Consider the following 8195-nt stretch of genomic DNA (forward strand, 5'->3'; position numbering starts at 1 on the left):
CAATGGCAGCAAAAGCCAAAATTGACAAATGGGATCTCATTAAACTAAAGAGCTTCTGCACAGCAAAAGAAACTACCATCAGAGTGAACAGGCATCCTCCACCTATTTTCTTACCTTTCAATACTCATAGTTCATTTCTATCTGCCTGTTCATTTTCTTAATAGAGAATGCATTTATTCATTTATTTGAGAAATATTATTGATAACCAGGCAACGGTCAGTGAATTTATTTCTCTTTAAGTTTAATGCTTTGTACCTTTTTCCCTGGCAGCCGTGTTCTCTGTATGGGATCGATGTTTCCCTGAAATGTTAGTACTTTCTACATACTCTATTGATGGAAGGCACTTTCAGCAGGGGAAAAAATCATTTTCAGCCCAGAATATAAGATGAAAATAGATACCCCACTTTTTAGAAACATTAACAGCCTGACATTTCCTGTGTACACACCATTAAGTAAACTCCTAAAAACAGCAAATGATGCACATTACTGTTTCTTCATGTTCAAGAAGACATCAGTTATCATATCATTAGTTCTGTTTAATAACAAATAGAAAATTATTAAATAAGCCAAATATTAGGAATAATTGGTTTAGAAATAATGAGAATTAAGAACTGGAGAAAATACTATTTATGTGGAAGTAAATGTGGAAAAAATACAAAAATAAAAACCAGGAACTGTCTCATAATGGCTCTTGGTCGTCTTTCAGATGCCTTTTAGATCATCTGAGTTCTGTTTTCCTAGAGAGATAGGCTTTAGGTTACCAAGCTACCACTGGTTTCCTGATGCTGTAAAACTTAACTGTGCCTACTAAGCAACTTCGGGAGATAAAAAGAAATTTTCCCTTAGGGGATTAAACAGGGATTATATTAAGTTATAACAGATATTCAACTCCACCAATTGGTTGGGTGGTTGTTAACTAATACATTACAATTAATTTAACTTTATATGATCAAGATGTTGAATTGCAAGCTTCTCTGTTAGCCTCCTGCAGCAATAAAAGCTTTTCCTTCTGTTGTCCATATGCTTGAGTTCAGGCTTAAGTGTGTGGATACATTATTGGATGCCGGAGTGGTTCTTTATATTCTGAGCTCACAAGATGAGCTATGGATGTTTATTCTGCCCTATCTAATTCTGGGCAAATTTTGCTTCCTACTCCAAGTATAAATGGATTGCATAATTTATTGCATTGTTTATAAACAAGAACATGAGAATACACCCTACATTTCAATTTGTGATGCTTCCCGCATTATAACATTATGTACTGTAGATTTGTTAGACAGAAATAATATTTAGCTGTTTAATTATCTGGAATATGTGTTGGTGTAGAATGTATAACTATCTTGCTCCTGTTGTGCCCCTCACTCATACTGTATTGCCACTATCCTCATATCTTAAACTCTTAGGAATAATATTCCAAGTTCTACTTCAATAAATTTTATTGTTATACTTAGAAATAAAGTTGTCTACTTTACTTTTCTGGATTATATTTCTCCAGTTTTGGTCTCCAGGTTCTACTAACTTTATAACATCAATGGAGGAGATTTCTTTATTCTTCTAAATCCTGGAAATGTTTACATAGTACAGAAATCTTTGCCTTTAAAAAATAAACTCGTCAATAGTTTGACAAGAGACTTGTCTGAATGAAATTATTTGTACACATTTTCTCTATTTCTTCTGTGCTTATCATTTAATTTAGGCTTCTAACCATTCTTGAGTTAACTTTTTTCTTCATTTTTTAATTTTTACATAAGTGATTGGGGTACAGGTGGTATTTGGTTACATGAGTAAGTTCTTTAGTGGTGATTTGTGAGATTTTGGTGTACCTATCACCCGAGTAGTATACACTGTACCATATTTGTAGTCTTCTATCCCTTGCCCTCCTCCCACTCTTCCCCTCAAGTCCCCAAAGTCCATTGTATCATTCTTATGCCTTTGCGTCTTCATAGGTCATCTCCCACATATCAGTGAGAACATACGATGTTTGGTTTTCCATTCCTGAGTTACTTAACTTAGAATAATAGTCTCCAATCTCATCCAGGTCACTGCAAGTGTTGTTAATTTATTCCTTTTTATGACTGAGTAGAATCCCATCGACTGTATCTTTTCTTCATTTATTATGCTTAGTTTCACTGGATTCAAAATTCTTGGCTAATAATTGTTTTGTTTGAGGAGACTGAAGATAAGCCCCAATCCCTTCTAGTTTGTAGGGTTTCTGCTAAGAAATCTGCTGTTAATCTGACAGGTTTTTCTTTATAGGTTACCTGGTGCTTCTGTCTTACAGCTCTTAAGATTCTTTCCTTCGTCTTAACTTTGGATAACCTGATGACAATATGCCTGGGTGAAGATATTTTTGCAATGAATTGCCCGGGTGTTCTTTGTGCTTCTTGTATTTAGAATGTCTAGGTCTCTAGCAAGACCAGGGAAGTTTTCCTTGATTATTCCCCCAAAATGTTTTTTCCAAGCTTTTAAAATTATCTTCTTCCTTGGGAACACTGATTATTCTTAAGTTTGATCATTTACCATAATCTCAGACTTCTTGAAGGCTTTGTTCATATTTTATTCTTCTTTCTTTGTCTTTGTTGGATTGGGTTAATTCAAAGACCTTGTCTTCGAGATCTGAATTTCTTTTTTCTGCCTGTTCAATTCTACTGCTGAGACTTTTCAGAGTATTTTGCATTTCTAAAAGTGTATTCAAAGTTTCCTGAATTTTTTATTGTGTTTTCATTAATCTATCTATTTCCTTGAATGTTTCTCCCTTCACTTCTCGTATCATATTTTGGATTTCCTCACATTGGGCTTCACATTTTTTGGGTCCCTCCCTGATTAACTTAATAACTTACCTCCTGAATTCTTTTTCAGGTAAATCAGGGATTTCTTCTTCGTTTGGATCCATTGCTAGTGAATTAGTGTGATTTTTGCGGGATGCTGACAGGCCTTGTTTTGTCATATTACCAGGGTTGGTTTTCTGGTTCCTTTTCATTTGAGTAGGCTCTGTCAGAGGGAATGTCTAGGGCTGATGGCTGTTTTTCAGATTCTTTTGTTCTACAGAGTATTCCCTTGATATAGTACTCTCTCCCTTTTCCTATGGATGTGGCTTCCTGTGAGCCGAACTGCAGTGATCGTTTTCTCTCATCTGGATCTAGCCACCCAGTTAGTCTACCCAGCTCTGGGATGGTAATGGGGGTTGTCTGCAAAAAGTTTTGTGATGTGAACCATCTATTAGGTCTCTGTTGTGGACAGAGACCGTGCCTGTTCTGGTGGAGGTGGCGGGGGGCAGGGAGGTGCAATGAACTTTGTGAATGGACTTTGTGAGAGTTCTTAGCTTTGGTGGTTTAAAGCTCTATTTTTGTGCTGGCTGGCCTCCTGCCAGGAGGTGGTACTTACCAGAGAGCATCAGCTGTAGTAATATGGGGAGGAACTGCAATGGGTGGGGCCCTAGAATTCCCAAGATTGTATGCCCTTTGTCTTCCGCTAGCAGGGTGGGTAGGGAAGGACCATCAGGTAGGGATGGGGCTTGGCATGTCTAAGTTCAGACTCTCGTTGGGCAGGTCTTGCTGAGGCTGCTGTGGGGGATGGGGGTGAGAGTCGCTGGTCACTGGAGTTGTGTACCTAGGAGGATTATGGCTGCCTCTGCTGAGGCATGCAGGTTGTCAGGGAAGTTGGGGAAAGCTGGCAGTCACAGGACTCACCTAGCTCCCACACAAACCAACGGGTCGATCTCACTCCCACCATGTCCCCCTACAACAGCCCCCAGGCCATTTCCAGGTGGAGAGTAAGGGCTTGAAAACCTGCCCCAGGCTACCCTCCTCCCAACTGCAAAAGAAAGGGCTTGGTTCTTCCCCCCACCTCCCCACCTGCGGAGTCTGCATACCAGATTTACACCCTCCCCTGAGCTTCTCACCCCTCCAAATTGTTAGAGTTCAGCTAGAGATTTCCTTCTCCCTGTGTAGTTTTACCCCCTGCTCCTCTCCCATTGGATCCCTGTGGTGCTGCTTGGGGACCCCCGCCAGCTCCTAGGGCCTTTCTGCTGCTTCCTTTAACCCTGTATTTTGCTCGACTTGCCAAACTGACCTAGCTCCAGGTAAAGTCGGAAACTTCTCCGGCTTACAGACCTTCAGCTTCTCCAGTGGGGATGTGTGTTCAGGAGAGGAGGGTCTCCCTTTCCTGATTCTGCAGTTGGAGCACTCACAGTTTTGGGGCGGTCTCCCGGGTCCTGCAGGAGCAGACCGCTTTCTTCAGAGGGTCTGTGGGTACTCTTTGTATTACTCTTGAGTTACCTTTATTAATTTATATTTTTCTTAAAATATTCTATTTCCTCAAGACTTTCAAATATATCTCCCTAGAATTATATGCACTATAATTGCATATTTTATCTCTTTTATTAATCTCATTAAAATCTGTTCCTCAATTTTTATTGAGTATTTTTTCCTTTTTCAAAGCATTGCCAGAAGGGGGATTTATCTGATTATTTTTTAATAAACAAGTTCCTGAATACATCTGTATTACTTTTCTATCATTGCTGTAACAAATTGCCACAAACTTGGTGGCTTAAAGAAACACAAATGGATCATTTTCTGTGTGTAAGCAATATGACAGGCGTCTCACTATACTAAAATCAAGGCGTCATGGGTCTTCACTCCTCTCTGTGGACTCTAGGTGGTGTTCCATTTCCTTGCTTTTCCAGGTTCTAGAGTTCACCCCCATTCCTTGGCTTATAGCCCCCTCCTCCACCTTTGAAGTCAGCAACAGGTGAGTCAGTACTTTTCACATTACGTCACTCTGACCTTCTGCAGTCACATCTGCCCCTGACTGTCCCCTCTTCCATCTCCCTCTTTCACTTTTAAGGATCTTTGTAATTTTACTGGGCTCATCCAGATTAAACAGAATAATGTCTCTATTTTAAAGTCAGCTAATTAATAACTTTAATTCTCCCTACAACCTTAATTATTCTTTGCAGTGTAACCTAACATGTTCACAGGTTTGAGGGTTAGAATACGAACATCTTGTGTGGGGGCATTATTCTGCCTACCAAAATATCAATTAAACTTTTGATGTTTTATAATCATTTTTCTGCCTTTTTATTGTTTCTTCCTGCTTCCGTACTGTAATTTTATTGCCATTTTAAAAGTTTTAGTTATGTGTTTAGCTTATTTATTTTTACTTTCTAACAAAAGATTTTAAATCATAGAATTTTAATTTCAGTACAGCTTTAGTTCTATCCCTGAGGATTTAGTAATCGTATCTAGAGAGTTTCTAAATATTAGAAATGATTGGCTTAAATTCACATGTGCCTGCATTCTCTTTAAATAAACTTTTATTATTTACTTCTATTTTTATTGGAAATTGGTTCAATTTTTCTTAGAGGTTTTCTTTGTCACATATAATGGGAGCCTATTTTTAAGAACATTCCACCCAAATTTGGAATGAATAACTAGTTTCTACTTGTATTTTATAGACAAAATATTTCTGATTGATAACAATAATGATAATATCATTTTAAGTGTTTACTTGGTACTACACTATACAATTATAAAAATTGTCTCATTTATTCTTCATAGTGACTGTGAGTAGGTATTATTATCCTCAATTTACAGAGGGAGAAACAAAGCCACATCACTGGTAAATAGGAACAGCAATACTTTATTTGTTATATTGGTTATTCAATGTTAAGGAAATACATCATTGTAATGCTTTACACGTTTACTTTCTTTCTACTTTTATTTTAGGTTCAGGGAGTACATTTGCAGGTTTGTCACATGGATAATTGTGTGTCACTAACCCTTCTTTTTTTAAGTCTGCTTTAAGTCTTTAAATCTGAGGGCCGAGTGAGGTAGTAAAATTTCTCACAACTCTGTTTCTATTGATTCCTTTGGTATTAGTTTCTGTTGAATGTAGTTTGATGTTAGTTTGGTCACCACATGCTATCTCATGAGCATTTATCTTCACTTGTAAACTGTATTGTTTTTTAGTTGAAAATGACTCTCTTTTCATATACTACCACTTCAGCTTTGCCTGTGTTTAATATTGCACTCATACTTCCCTCACCCCCCTTTGTTTCTTTATTTCTTTTGCCTAAGGTATCTGCCCATTCATTTTTAACATTTTGCATCACTTTCAGTTAGATGTGTAGGGTGAGCATAATGTTTTTAGCTGGATTTTGTTTATTACCTCAATCTCAGTGTTTGTTCTTAAATAAAGTTTTAAAGTAATTTGTGTTTTTCCATAAATGATTACTTCAGCCTCACTTTTATCAGTTGATTTTTTACTTGTTTTCTATTTTCTGCTATGAGGAATATTGTAGAATATTTTGTCTTAGCTTTGGTCTTCTCTAGTGTTTAAAAAAGTATTTGGCCTCTTTTTAATACCAATAGTGTTACCATTATCTTTCAAAGGCATCTTTAAGGTATAGTTCTTCAGTTATCAACTTTAAACCAAATACAGTAGCATTAGACTGTTCATTATGTGAGTGGAGGATTTTATATACTTTTACCTAACACCATATATCTCCATTCCACTTGCTTGACAGTCGTATTTTAAAAATCTAGGTTTCAACTCAGATTATTGTTAATAAATTTCCTTTTTTGCATTCATATAAACTACTATGTAAAAATACTGTACAATTTACATCTACATTTTTATCATATCAGCTACAATTATTTGAACTTTTCTCTTTTTTATATTAGTTTTAACGTGTACCAGAGTCAATCCTTGGTCAGTTCTCACCCAGTTTTGCAGATGGTACTCTATTTCTTCCCTCATTAATAACAATGTGGATAAATGTGAAAACATAGAAAGATCTCATTCAGGGCTTTCCTTGTTACCCTTTCCCCATCTTAGCAAAAGAAGGAATTAACCTTCTGAGAAAACTAAAAGGAAGTAAAAAAAAAAAAAAAAAGAAGAAGTATTCCCAGAATCCTAGGCTTGAAATTTCAACTGGATTTCAGTCACTAGAGCCTCATTCTTGGATTCATTCCCAAAGGCACTTGCAGAAGTCTGAGCTCTCCATGGACCATGCCTTGACTCTGTGGTTCCACTCTCCTGTTCTACTTCAAGGCCAGCACATAAAGTAAGGAACTCCTCTTCCATCTGATTAGCTCTTACTCCTTCATCTCTAAGTCTCAAATATCTCAAATATAATTTCCTCAGGAATATTTTCCTCACCTTCTGAATCAATCAGGTTCACCTACAGTTTGTAATTAGATATTTATTTATCTAGTTATTTGTTCTGTATCTGTTCCACTGTATTATAAGTTCCATACATACATGAAAGATCTCCATTTTTTTGACAGCCAGATTCCTAGTCCCTGGTAGTACCTAGCACATGGTAAAGACTCAAGAAATTCATTCCTTTTTTCAAGACAAGTTTTGAACACCTACTACATGTCATACACAAGATTAGATGCTGGACATGCAGAAGGGGTCCCATGGAGGTTACATTCCAGTGGAGGGGGGCAGGAAATGAGTATAAAAATCTATGTAAGTTAGTGACACAAGCTTTAAAGAAAATAACGTCGGGCAATGTCAGTGTCTAGAGAGCTGGGAGGCTACTGTCATTACAGTGTTCAGGAAAAGTGAATTGAGGATGTGACATGAAGATTAGACCAAACCAAGGAGAAGAATATAGCCACATGAAGATCAGGAAAAGAACTACCCAGGCAACAGGAAAAGTGAAAGAAAATGTCCTAACACCCAACTAAGCATTGCTTTCCAAAGAGCAGAAAGGACAGTAAAAGTGGTCTATACACACGGAGGATAAGAGGGGCAAAATATAAGAATCAGAGTACAAAATGAGAATGAGCCTGGTGAGTCCAAGGAGAGAAAGAAGGGGAGTGGGGCTGGACAGGGGCATAGTGATAAAGAAGGAGTGTGGTCGAGGATTAGCATCTCCTCCAGCATGGATTATTCTTCTAATAAGTTCTAGACCTTCTGTCGAGCTTTGCTTTTCTTTTTTTTTTTTTTGCTGGTGGAGGTAATGGGTATTTTCATTTTTTGTACTTTTCTCTATTTAACAAATTGTTTTACAATGAACATGAATTACTTTTGAAATCAGAAAATTGGCCAGGCGTGGTGGCTCATGCCTGTAATCCTAGCACTTTGGGAGGCCGAGGCAGGCAGATCACCTGAGGTCAAGAGTTCAAGACCAGCCTGGCCAACATGGTGAAACCCTGCCTCTAGCAAAATACAAAAATTAGCCG

Source organism: Colobus angolensis, unplaced genomic scaffold (assembly GCF_000951035.1).
Source record: "Colobus angolensis palliatus isolate OR3802 unplaced genomic scaffold, Cang.pa_1.0 Scaffold194, whole genome shotgun sequence".
Taxonomy (NCBI): Eukaryota; Metazoa; Chordata; class Mammalia; order Primates; family Cercopithecidae; genus Colobus; species Colobus angolensis.